The sequence below is a fragment of the Erpetoichthys calabaricus genome, chromosome 6 (assembly GCF_900747795.2).
Source record: "Erpetoichthys calabaricus chromosome 6, fErpCal1.3, whole genome shotgun sequence".
NCBI classification, from domain to species: domain Eukaryota; kingdom Metazoa; phylum Chordata; class Cladistia; order Polypteriformes; family Polypteridae; genus Erpetoichthys; species Erpetoichthys calabaricus.
The window spans coordinates 125,456,542-125,470,823 of record NC_041399.2 but is presented as its reverse complement, the minus strand read 5'-3'; the positions used below and the strand labels follow the sequence as shown (position 1 = coordinate 125,470,823).

Here is a 14,282-nt window from a genome sequence, read left to right as displayed (position 1 = left end):
TTGTTTAGAAGCGTGGGTAAACTCTTTGTACTCGTTGTCGTGTTGGGATTTTAGGTGCTTGATTAAATTAGTTGTGTTAAATGCGCTACCTTTTGAGCCTCCTCTGGACAATTTCGCGGAGCACAATTTGCAGTCCGCCTTTGTTTTGTCGTCTTCATTCACTTTGAAATAGTTCCACACGGCTGACATGTCTCGCCTCGCCTTCTCCCCGTTCTGAGCTGCAGCCGGGGCCTGGGGTCGGGCACTCGGCGCCTGTGATTAACCCCTTACACGCCGCTCAAACATAGACATTTCTCAGACCGTGGTATCGGTCCCCGGTATCGGGGGACTTTTAACGAGTACGAGTACTTTAGAAAATGTGGTATCGAGGCCGATACCAGATACCCGTTTCGGTATCGGTGCATCCCTACCATTAAGCAAATTAAGTACATGCTTAGGACATCAAGGGAAAGGGGGCACGACAATTTTAACAAAAAGGAGGAAAAACAAGTTTAAAGCAAGCTGCAATAAGTATTTTTGATCTGTTTCCTGAAATGCTGCTAGAAAGTAACGGAATAGATGTTATTTGGAACAAATTTCTTAATTAGAATCATCTTTACATTTGAAAATAACGTCCATCGACATTAATTCCTGTAGAAAGAGGATTTTGAAAATCAAAAAGGTATGATCTTCATTACTTTCAGTAGCATGAGAAGTGTGAAAGCTTTGTTAGGCTAGATTGCAGGGTTTGTTTTGAAGACCTCTGCTAAGGCAGTATGCAGTCAATGGAGAAGTGAAATTTGTTTGGTTTGTCTTTACATATTTTTCTTAATTTTTGCAAAGAGGTTTTAAAAGAAAACACTAAAATCAAGTTAGTCTGGCTTATTTTTGTTCAAAGGGGAACCCAAGGAATTGCTCTTTGAATATTTGTCAACCTTGTTTCATTGTTACTGTATTGTCTATATAGTACACATTTTCCAAGGTCATGTGTCTTAAAAGGCTTGTGCAATATAGTTATTTCTTGGTCATTTTATAATTTTGCACAATACAGATATTTTGGAAATACTTCAGTTGATTAGTAGAACATTTCACTTATGCAACTGAGCCAACAGAAGTAATTAAACTGGATTAAATCTGAAAGTACAGTGGTGTGAAAAACTATTTGCCCCCTTCCTGATTTCTTATTCTTTTGCATGTTTGTCACACAAAATGTTTCTGATCATCAAACACATTTAACCATTAGTCAAATATAACACAAGTAAACACAAAATGCAGTTTTTAAATGATGGTTTTTATTATTTAGGGAGAAAAAAAATCCAAACCTACGTGGCCCTGTGTGAAAAAGTAATTGCTCCCTTGTTAAAAAATAACCTAACTGTGGTGTATCACACCTGAGTTCAATTTCCGTAGCCACCCCCAGGCCTGATTACTGCCACACCTGTTTCAATCAACAAATCACTTAAATAGGAGCTGCCTGACACAGAGAAGTAGACCAAAAGCACCTCAAAAGCTAGACATCATGCCAAGATCCAAAGAAATTCAGGAACAAATGAGAACAGAAGTAATTGAGATCTATCAGTCTGGTAAAGGTTATAAAGCCATTTCTAAAGCTTTGGGACTCCAGCGAACCACAGTGAGAGCCATTATCCACAAATGGCAAAAACATGGAACAGTGGTGAACCTTCCCAGGAGTGGCCGGCCGACCAAAATTACCCCAAGAGCGCAGACACGACTCATCCGAGAGGTCACAAAAGACCCCAGGACAACGTCTAAAGAACTGCAGGCCTCACTTGCCTCAATTAAGGTCAGTGTTCACGACTCCACCATAAGAAAGAGACTGGGCAAAAACGGCCTGCATGGCAGATTTCCAAGACGCAAACCACTGTTAAGCAAAAAGAACATTAGGGCTCGTCTCAATTTTGCTAAGAAACATCTCAATGATTGCCAAGACTTTTGGGAAAATACCTTGTGGACTGATGAGACAAAAGTTGAACTTTTTGGAAGGCAAATGTCCCGTTACATCTGGCGTAAAAGGAACACAGCATTTCAGAAAAAGAACATCATACCAACAGTAAAATATGGTGGTGGTGGTGTGATGGTCTGGGGTTGTTTTGCTGCTTCAGGACCTGGAAGACTTGCTGTGATAGATGGAACCATGAATTCTACTGTCTACCAAAAAATCCTGAAGGAGAATGTCCAGCCATCTGTTCGTCAACTCAAGCTGAAGCAATCTTGGGTGCTGCAACAGGACAATGACCCAAAACACACCAGCAAATCCACCTCTGAATGGCTGAAGAAAAACAAAATGAAGACTTGAGTGGCCTAGTCAAAGTCCTGACCTGAATCCAATTCAGATGCTATGGCATGACCTTAAAAAGGCGGTTCATGCTAGAAAACCCTCAAATAAAGCTGAATTACAACAATTTTGCAAAGATGAGTGGGCCAAAATTCCTCCAGAGCGCTGTAAAAGACTCATTGCAAGTTATCGCAAACGCTTGATTGCAGTTATTGCTGCTAAGGGTGGCCCAACCAGTTATTAGGTTCAGGGGGCAATTACTTTTTCACACAGGGCCATGTAGGTTTGGATTTTTTTTTCTCCCTAAATAATAAAAAACATCATTTAAAAGCTGCATTTTGTGTTTACTTGTGTTATATTTGACTAATGGTTAAATGTGTTTGATGATCAGAAACATTTTGTGTGACAAACATGCAAAAGAATAAGAAATCAGGAAGGGGGCAAATAGTTTTTCACACCACTGTATATGCAAATATATTATAAAATGATATATAGCATAACCGTGAATTTTTTGTGATCAAGTGTTTACTGCCCAAAAAAAAAAAAAAAAAAAAAATTACAACTACACAGAAACAACTATCCAAACAAACAAAACAATATTTATGAAGGAAAATACTGTTTTTAGCCTGTGATGTCCTACCAGATGCCAACCTCGCCTTTTTCATTTGACATATACTCATATCAAATCAGGAACAAAATACTTAAACTGAGTGAAGAAAAGGGACAACAAACTGGCCCATAAGACCACACTTTACCATGAGACACAAGTTCAATTATCAAGCTAGTTTTGTGCTATTTCTGCCTATTGATGCCATTTGGTAAGATTGGTTCCAGATACCCCATTACTCCACAGAGCAGAGATTTTCAGCAAAAGACCACAGCTCATTTGGCAGTGAATTTCCCAAGTGAAAATAACTTTTGTTGCATTTAATTGAGAGAGGGCCATTAAGGTTCAGTAATAAAAATTTCTATAAGGTTCATCACAAGGTCAATTCACGCATTCACCCACACTCACATTTAAACCATTTAGCCAAACTGAAGTACACAGAGGAAAAACACACACAGTGAGAACATTCTAACTCCACACAGTGCTTTATTGCAGCCTATAGTAATGCTGGATCTATAAAGTAGATAAGCTAAACATTGTGCATTATTGGCCATGTAAAATGAAAATGCTAATTTTAACAAATATTTCAAAAATTTAAAATTAACATTCCCTTACAAATGCATGTGGATTGCTTATTTTCTTAAAGCTGCAGAAAATTAGACAACTGTAATGACACTCTAATGTGAAAAAAAAATTAAAAAAATGTTCTTAACATATTTTATTTCATATTCATTTTTCCTTGGCCATTTTTTTTGATCAAATGAGAGTGGCATTGCTACATGCAAAATATGTAAAGTTACAATTGCTGAAATAAATTATTTGAAACTCTGGATGACAAGTTTATCTGCGAACAACTGCATAAACTACTATTGACATACGACAGAATAAGTTGTGACATTTTAAAAAATGCTTGAAATAATAAAGTGCTTTTCAACACAATTCCACCCTGTGTTAAATTAAGAGGGAAATTTCCATCTTAATTTAAAAAATAAAAGTCCTGTGGGAGGCCATGAAATTGGAGGAGCTGGAAACAGATACTTTTGCCAAATAAATTGCATGGGCAGGGGACAAACACAGGCTTCACGCAATCTTGCATACACGGCTGTTGCTGATCTAAACTGTAAAGGCCCCGGGTTATAAATTTTAACAAAGGGATGTAATGGGGGTGGTGGTGACAGTGGTATGTTATAAGCTTTAATGACTGACCTAAGCTGGAGGTTAAAAAAAAAGTAGGGGGAAGGAATAGAATAGCTAAATCTCACAGACTGAAATGTGCATAAGGTAGTTTCATTAAAAAAAAAAAAAAAAAAAAATCTCAAAGGAAAGAGATGCCTTGATCGGACCATGCTGGAAAAGCTATGGGCTTACCTCCAACGCATAGGGTTGGATTTTGGAAAGTCAGGAAGGATAACAGTGAAGTTGGACAGCCAGGTCGAAACAAACCATAGCACAAATGCTCTGTGATAAAGCTCTATATTGTGGCGAGCGGCTGGGGGCGATACCCAGCCGGGACGCCTCGAAGGACCACGAGGGGGCAGCCGCCCTGGTTGGTATGGGGACCACGGGAACACAGCATGTAAGCTCAACCCTACGGGGGCCCGTGGTCACATGGTCATGCCTGACGAGCCCTGCACGTCAGCACTTCCGCCACAACCAAAAGTGCTGGCAGAAGGATTACCAGGGACACCCGGAGTGCTTCCGGGTGCTCAGCCGGCACTTCCGCCACACCAAGTTCATCGGGAGGCAGCTGGAGGATGTCCGGGTGAACATAAAAGGGGTACCTCCCTCCATTCATCAGCTGGAGTCGGGTGGAAGTGGACATAGCTCGGCGGAGAGTGGAGGCGGCGAAAGAAAGGCATTGTGATAGAGACATGGACTGAGAGTGCTTAGTGCTGGGGCACTGGGTTGTGTGCGATTGGATATTCACTTGTAAATATGAATAAATGTGGGTTTGGGTGTACAATAGACCCCCGCGAAGTCACGGTCTCTGTCAATCGCAGATTTTTCCTTTGCATTTAACTAATAATTGTTAGTGGAAACCGCAAATATCCCCCGCAATTTTTATGGCTTTCTTCGTGCCAATACTGTACTGTAGACAGAACAGGAAGCAACTGTAGAAAGAACTGCGGCTTGGGACGGTGAAAGTAGCCAATTGAATTTGAAACTGCAACTCCCAGCAGTCCCTGCAGTGGATCCGATTGGTCTTCTGCCAAGGGTGCTGGGGCTGTTGAGGTCAAAGGATGTCAGCGCGGCTTTTAAAAAGGGGGCTGGTGACCAAAAGCAAAAAAAAGTTTTGTAATTTGTGTTTCAATTTCCTCCCTGTCTGCCTTCCGTTGGGTTACCTGTACTTATTCATTTTGTCCTGGATCATTTGCCTGTGTACATGAGGACTATAAGTGGATTCATTGCTATCCTGCAAAAAAAGGAGCGCTCTTGAACCCATCCATCCATCTTCACCATTTCAGGAACTACCGGTAGGACTATCTTTACATTCCCATTCAACGTGCAGATCTCTGGACTATCTATTTCATCATTACATTTCATCCGTTGCCATTTTTCATGAACTTTTTCATGATTTACTGTGTGTGTTTTGTTTGTGCTTTGTTGTATTTAATGTGTAATCTGCGTAAGGGGAACAGGGGTGGTATCGTTTTCTTATTTCATTTGTTTTCATTACATTATTTGCCGTTTGATTACCGGTTTGCTTTGTTTTTGTCTCCGTTTGTGAGTGCGCGTGGATCGGGTCAAGACTGGGTGCATCCCTGGAATCGCCACCATAAAAATAAATTACCGTCTTCTCGACGGTGTGAATCTTAGTGGCACCGGACCGCTACAGCGTTATTCATTTCTCCTTACTACTGACTGACTGTGATACATCTCCAGCTGAGTGTTCTTGTGTTTTCCCATTTACTTAAAAGCCTGAACAGCACCTGTCCTTTTTGGCTGATTGCTTTGTTTCTCTCTCCTTCCCCAGACATTCTTTGCTCCTGTTGGGGGTAGTGCTCCCCTATGAGGTCTGTCTATTCTTTAAATCGATAACTAACTGCATACTGAGCTCATTTTACTTCTGAAAGAGACATGTTTGTTTGAAGTGTTTGAATAAAGTTCCTGTCTCTACAATCTGTGTTTCTGTGACCCAAGCGTGACACCCTGCAGCCTCACGGTCTCTGTGATTGAGCCACTGCACAAGCCTGCCTGCGCCAGCGTTTACCTCTGTGTGCTTGCGTGCAGCCAGTTCAAGCACAGTTGGCTCAGTGATTTACCGAGTTTCATCCATGGCATCAGTTGCACTTTGTACATATTGTTCCAGTAGTTTTTTTTTTTTTTTTTTTTAAATAGTTTTTACAGTTCTTTAGCAGTGTGCAAAATGATCCATGTTGCAGTAATTTTGATGCACTTTGCATGAAAAAAAAAAAGTGTTCCATTAAAATTTCACTTTTTCTTTGTGAATTGTGACGTTTACTTAAAGTGCAGCAAAAAAGTATTTGGCGTCCAGGGATGCATTAAACACGCCAAAATTTACTTTCATCTGAAAAAGAGAACTTTGAACCACCGAGCAACAGTCTAGTCCGTTTTCTCCATAGCCCAGGTAAGACGCTTCTGTTTTCTCTGGTTCGGGAACGACTTCACACACGGAATGTAACAATTGTAGCCCATGTCCCGGATATGTCTGTGTGTGATGGCTCTTGAAGCACTGACTCCAGCCGGAGTCCACTTCTTGTGAACCCCCCCTCAAATTCTTGAATGGGCTGTGCTTCACAATCCTCTCAAAGCTGTGGTTATGCCTGTTAGTTGTGCACCTTTTTCTGCCTCATTTTTTCCTTCCACTCAATTTTCCATTAATATACTTGGATACAGCACTCTGTGAACCAGACAGAGAAACAATTCTCTTTGACTTTTTCCACAATATTCTAATATTCTGAGATACTGAATTTTGAATTTTCATTAGCTATAAGCCATAATCAGCAAAATGAAAAAATAAATGCTTGAAATACATCACTCTGTGTGTAACGAATCAATATGCGAGTTTCACTTTTTGAATTGAATTACTGAAATAAATTAACTTTTCGATGATATTCCAATTTATTGAGCTGCACCTATAGTTCACAGAACGAATCAGTTTATGTACTGAACTGAGGACTGTACTGAACTGAGGAACCAAATGAAGACAGTACACAAGTTGTTCACAGAAAATCAGTTTGTCTACTGAACTACAAAGAGACTTGCAGTACACTGAATCACAGTTCAGCTCAATGACAATATACGTAAGGCAGATTACATTAGAAAGGATGGGATATAAAAAGAAGGAAATTATTTTCAGTTTTGGATTAATCTCTCATAATTTTATTTAGTCATGTCAATGTTTTATAATTTTATCATGTGTGCAGTATTCTGAAGTTCTACTTGCACGATTCTTTTCTATTTACACCTTTTATCGGCGAAAAAAACATTACAATATGCAAGCTTTCGAGGCAACTCATGAAATTTTACTTATTTTCAAATTTCAATAAAGTATAATAATATTGTGTAAATGACTTATTTTGATACTTGCTTTTTAGATTGTAACAACTTTAACCACCAAACAATAGAAACACAGTTATGATACTATTCCCGATTTTAATCTAGAATATAGCTTGATGTTTTTGAAGTGAAGGAATCGGCGATTCAAACCATTTTGGTTAACTGAACGAAATGAATCAAATCACTAAAAATTTGCACATCACTAATAAGGAGAAGAAAGCCATAGCCTAGGTCCAGGACTCATAAGAAAACCAGTCAAATGGTAACAAAGTGGCAAAACATGCATGTATTAAAATAAAACTAAGTGAACTGCAATAGTTGACCACTGTCTAGTAAAATAATTGTGAGCATGCTCTACAATAAACCAGTGCTCCACCTACTTCATAACTGTTCTAGAGCCAAAAGGAGGGTAAGACATGGCTCAAGAATATCATCAAAAACACCACACACACCATAACATCAAATACGGAATTCTGTATTACAGATGGACATCTGGTCATTGCCCTTCTGATGGAGCCTCTTGTTAAAATAATTTACATAGAAAATGATGGCCTATGGAAATCATGCATACATCCATTCTAAAAGCTGAAAGGAAAAAGGGGGGAAAAAAAAAAAAAAAAAAAAACACACAGATGAGCCTTATAAATGATCAGTTTTTTAGAGAGCTTTTGAAGAAGACACTGACATCCCACATGGAAGAGGATAAACTCAAAACTGAGGCAGCATGCTTAATGTGCACTGATACAGGCCCATTTCACTAGTAGAAACTTCAATAAGCATGTTTCTCAACAATAAGCATCTTGCTAAGGAATTCCCACAACCAGTGCCCCCTTCTAAGAGTCTCTTCAGTCCAGGCAGGAAGGTTGCAACATGCTGGGGGGCCTGCCTCAATACAGAAAAGGCGAGAAGAATTGTGTTCCTTTCAAGAAGCTTACAAGGGAGTTAATTGTTTGGCACTCATTATGGTCATTTTAAAATATGATTTTAAGTTGTATTTTAGTTTTGCAAAATAAGCCTCATTTTCTACATTTTCACAAAATTATATTAATGGTTAATTTCAAAACTATTTTATGTATGCACTACGTTGTCAGCCTTGTAAATGGTGCTGTTCTGTCACTGTTGCAATGTTTTGCATATCAGTTTTTTTTTTAAATCAGATTATCCAGCCTTACCTACAGCAGATTCTAATGATCGTACAATGGATATTTGGTAAAAAATACAAAATAAGCCCCAAGTTGCAGGAAGAAGAAAGTTTACCCTGTGCCCAATGATGGTAGAAGGCACTGAAAAATACATACTTGCATTAAAATATTAATTTTTCTTAAATATTTAAACAAACAAGGCGGTCCAGGACATAAATATGGATTGATTAAACTATTTCTTTTAAAACACAAATTTTCAAATTGACAAAAATAATGTATACTAAAACGTGAACATGGGAGACTGAAAATTTAAATAGTAAATATTATTACCTTCTTTAAAAGGGAGACTCGGCCACAAAACAAAAATTCTTACCAAAGTATGCCTAGAGACATTATGCTTAGGGTATAAACCAAATGCACCCACAGTACATCCAATCATGTGGCCATTGCAATTTACCATACTACTTTACACTTAACTTTAAGCTGGTATGCATGTGCAGCACGTAATGTATACATACTCTAAAAAGTCCTTATTTAGCAGTCAATCACATTATGCCTGTTTGGGTCATATAAAAACAAATTAAGGATAAGGTTAATAAAACAAAACGTCAGACAATGCCAACTTCCTGATTTACTCACCCCCCCCCCCCCCCCTTGAGAAAAAAAAGAAAAAACACAACACAGCTAGTGTCGGATTTAACAGATGCCAGTTACAGAGTTAACTATTTGTTGAAGTACCAACGGGGTGATGGTGTCTGATGTCTAAACAACAAATAAAGACATTCTTTCTAAATTGGTGAAATAAGAATGTAACACACCTCCCCATGCCATGCAAAACTAAACCACATTAATGCGTTAGTTAGATGAGCGTTGGCCGGGTTTTGCCGGGCTCGTTTATAATGCGAGCTTTCATTTTTTAGTTAAGTCAAATTCCACTCTACTAACGAAAAATATATTACAATTAAGATCATTGGTTACTACACGATACCGAACTTGCCCGTAATCACTACGGTCAGAGATATATGAAACAATACTGCGGCATTTTTTTTTTTTTTTTAATTAAAAAAAAAAATCTTCCCTCCACCCAAGGCCCTCCGCCGACAAACAGCTGAGCTTTGTTCATTACCTCAAATGTGAAAGACAGCAACCAAATATCTCTGATGCAGATGGTCCGGGCTGTATTGCTGCCTAAACAAACAAACGTTAAAACAAAAAAGATGCCTCCACCACACCGTTTTACACTTAAAATCGGTACCGTGAAGAGGAGGTGTAAGAAAGGGTACTAAAAATGTCCGCCTCGCTTGCCTTCCCAACCGACCTCTTCTCTTTTTCGCTTCCTCTTCCAAGGCGTTCCCACAAGATGGCGTCTCCCCGCAGCCACGTCAGTCTACCGAAACCTGTAACCAATGCTGTGGAAAAGAGTTTAGAGACAAAACACCAAATAAGAAAACGTGTTCCATATGCCCTCCGTTTTAAAAATGCGCCACCAGTTTTTATAATGTGAAGGATGACAAACTACAAAGATGGCCGTCCAAAGCAGCAATTTATAGGAATAGCCACGATAGTTTATCATTAAAAAACGGCTTCTAAATACCGAATAGTCGATATGAATTATATTTTAAAAATACGTTTTTAGTAAGTCTTAACATGTATGTTGCTATCGTGTGCATATTAATTTTTTAGATTAATTTGCAATAAAAAGATGTTTAAAATCAGGTGATGTCACACATGAATTAAAGGAATTATATAGCACTTCTGAGATATCAAAAGTAAGTCTTATGTAACTTATGCAACGACTTTCACTGCAATTACTCCAAATCCATTTAAAGAATGTTGAAAATGACAAAATAATTTATATTCATATTAACACCAGTTAATTATGTGAAACTCCTGAGGTAGAAAAAAACAAAAAATAAAATTATCTTATTCCTAACATCACTGATAAAACAACATTACTCATTAAAACATCATTAGAACATAAAATTACAAGAAAAGGGGATATATTCTTAAATTAAAAAGTAGGTATATTTTTGATATAGTGTACTTCCCTTTGACAAACTCAGTCTACTGTGCATGTTAACAAATATATACAGTTTATACAAATATAGTTAAGTATATAAATTAAATTCAATTACATTTATTCTTGTCAAAAATATTTCCTTTATAAATCTAACACAGTATACATATTCTTCTTATTATTAGTATTTTTTTTGTAATGTGTGGATCAGTGCTGCCTCAGAAATCCAGCATTTTGGATTTAAATTCTGTGCCTGGTCATTGTCTTTGTAGAGTCTGTGCACTGATTTCAAGTTTTCATTTGAGTACTGTCATTTTCCTTCCACACCACTAAAGATATACATGCTAGATTAAGTGACAAGTCAAAATTGTCCCTATGTGAGAGTGAGTGTGAGCGTGAGCATGAGTATGAGTGAGTCCTATATTGGACAAACGTACAGTCCAGGGCTGTTTCCTGCCTAGTGCTTAATGCTGCCAGAAGAGGTTTCAGCTGCCTGTGACCATGAATTGAATTAAGTTGGTTTGACCATTTTAAGTTATGGTAATCAATGGATAATTAGAGTAAGCACTCTAAAAAAGTAGAGAAAGGAAATGAAAGATTTGTGTGCCCTGCAAACATTCCCCATGTCTTAAGAAACTGCAACACCCAGTTAGAATCCAGTGTTTTTTTTTTTGTTTTTAATGTGCCTCACCACACACAAAATAATGTACAGTGGAGATCAAACCCATGCACTTGTACCACTAATCAGAGACGAGACTGCAGAACTTCATTATAGAAAGTTCATCATCAGGCTGGGCAAGGAAACAAGGATTGCACTCACTGCTAAGTAAGAGAAAAATGTTACTGAAAGGTTTTTATGAAAGTCAGAAATAGAACAAATACACATAACAAAGGATTTACATTAAAAACATCCATCCATCCATCCATCCATTTTCCAACCCGCTGAATCCGAACACAGGGTCACGGGGGTCTGCTGGAGCCAATCCCAGCTAACACAGGGCACAAGGCAGGAAACAATCCTGGGCAGGGCGCCAACCCACCGCAGGACACACACAAACATACCCACACACCAAGCACACACTAGGGCCAATTTAGAATTTAGAATCGCCAATCCACCTAACCTGCATGTCTTTGGACTGTGGGAGGAAACCGGAGCGCCCGGAGGAAACCCACGTAGACACGGGGAGAACATGCAAACTCCACGCAGGGAGGACCCGGGAAGCGAACCCAGGTCCTCAGGTCTCCCAACTGCGAGGCAGCAGCGCTACCCACTGCGCCACCATGCCGCCCACATTAAAAACATTACTGTTCTAATTTACTGTCAAATTATTATATTTTAAATGTTTTTAATAATAGATTATCTATAATATTATGGTTCCTCAAATTGTTCTTTTAATTTGATTAAGATGCGGTTTGCTTGTATAATATACAATGAATGTACAACTATTACCAATGCACTTTTTTTTTAAATCATGGCCAGGAATATTAAAAATGTCACCAACACTCAATATGCCTTGATAGGCCCAAGATGGAAATTATAAGCGATGACCACCTACAGTATACATAATGCAGGTTTGTTGAAGGTGAGAAAGTGCCACTTTCAACGATGCTCTAGAAGTTCTTCAGCCCTACGTGAGAAAGCCAAAATATACAAGATTAAAGGTCCCAAGCTGGTAGCATGAAATTTGAGTTTTTCAATTGTGGAGGGGAGAAAGAGAGAGGAATTTGTTGCCTTAGAGATTTTTGGATTCTTTGGTGTCCAACTCCTGGCTTTCATTATAAGGTACTGCCTTAGGATTTTCAACTCAGTATATTTGCTTTCATTTTGTTTCCTTTTTTCTTTATTCCTGCATTTCCTTTTTTTATAATTTATCTTTAAATATTAAAGGAACTTTGGGGATATTTTTGACTTTGAAGCCCTTATCCCACTATTGAGTCCATACAGGTCATAACCATGCATTTTGAGTTTGGGGCTAGGCTATTTTGAAGTGGTGTAGCCTATACTACTTTGGTTCAAACGTATGTAGGTGTAAAGCCTTGCACTTTATTTTACTTTAGTAAACATGCAGAATTCATAACACTTAAGAAATATCATGAGGTAGCAACATCATTCTGCTGCAGGACAATGAACCCATACACATAGCCATAAAGAACTATTTATAGCAAGTCAGCAGATGATCCGAACGCTTCTCCTTAGCATGCGTTCAGCACCCCCACCCCCTTTCACAACATGAGCGGCAGAGACGCGAAGTGGCAAAAGGACAGCTGCTGTACAGACTTTTAAATGATCGACGCGCAGCGCAACACACAGAATACACAGCTCGCCAGCAGAAGCAGCAGTAGCAAGCCAGCAGATGATCTGACCGCTTCTCCTTAGCTTGTGTTCAGCATCTCCCCTTTCACAACACGAGCAGCGTTATACATCCTGCGAGAAAGAGATTTAACCACACCCGGGGCTGGAAATAAAGGACAAGTACAGTATTGTTTTTACAAAACTTTAAAGTAAAAGTGAAAATAATGCATATGTAACAATTCCCATGAAAATAACAATCTCTTTAAATTGTATATCCGGTAAACCAAACCCGGGGGTGGGCGAGCAAAGCAGTGGGCTGAGCCCCCTAGTATATATATCTATACTAATAAAAGGCAAAGCCCTCACTGACTGACTCACTGACTGACTGACTGACTCACTGACTGACTGACTGACTCACTCATCACTAATTCTCCAACTTCCCGTGTAGGTAGAAGGCTGAAATTTGGCAGGCTCATTCCTTACAGCTTACTTACACAAGTTAGGCAGGTTTCATTTCGAAATTCTACGTGTAATGGTCATAACTGGAACCTGTTTTTTGTCCATATACTCTAATGGAGGAGGCGGAGTCACGTATTGCGTCATGTGCAATTAAACGTGTGCATTTACGGGGTGATTTCTCAGGCTTAAAAGCTCGCCTTTTATTAAAAAGGTAAATGCTAACTGTTTTCATTCTGAAGGGCACAAACCACGTTAGATTTCATGCTCAACAGTAAGCTCAGCAAACAGCTTGGTCATATTACAACCGGAGGGGCGAACTGACAACGTGGTATACAAAGAGATCCTTAACAAATAATTATTGATTAATTTTCCCTCAGTTTAAAAAGGTTTACTTTTCTTCTTAATAAAAATTTTAAAGCAGTACTTCGCCGCTGCAAAGCGCGGGTATTTTGATATATATCAAAATATATCACGTCATCACGCCTCCCACGTAAGCACGTGAACTGACCCGCTGCCGTTTGCAATGCCATATTCGCGAGATACAAGTTTAATGAGAAGACACTTTTAACTGCCGGGTCTTAGCTAACATTTAATAAACCCGTGGACATCGGCAACATTACACAAGAGAGCGGATCACGTGAAGTGACTGAACGCAGCAGGAGTGATCACTTCGATGAATCAAACCTGTTTAAAAAACAAATAACACAATTGATAAGGTACGAACAGAATATGAAACCGATTGTGGATTTGCGTACAGCCACTGAAACTTTGTGGCGGCACGAGACTTCAGGTCACATGTCTGCAAAACAACCTCATTGAGGCAACTATTTTTACTGGCGGTGGCTCAGGGGAGAGAGTTTTTATTCCTCGCATCCCGTTATACCCTCTGATCTCCCATTTCAATTCAAACGCCTCCAATTTCCACTAAGGCTCTGCTTCGCAATGACAATTAATAAGTCTCAGGGACA

At 39.0% G+C, this 14,282-nt stretch overlaps 1 protein-coding gene across 2 annotated transcripts in view; it reads right to left on the bottom strand.

The window, feature by feature from the left end:
- Positions 1-9,910, bottom strand: part of LOC127528371 (ADP-ribosylation factor 1) — a 153,109-nt gene extending 143,199 nt beyond the window's left edge. Inside the window, exon 1 of one of the 2 annotated variants that reach the window (XM_051928904.1) lies at positions 9,672-9,910. The gene's annotated coding sequence lies outside the window, so the exon portion shown is untranslated. The remainder of the gene's footprint in view (positions 1-9,671) is intronic. The other variant, XM_051928905.1, reaches the window with a different exon arrangement.
- Between the last annotated feature and the right edge of the window lie 4,372 nt (positions 9,911-14,282).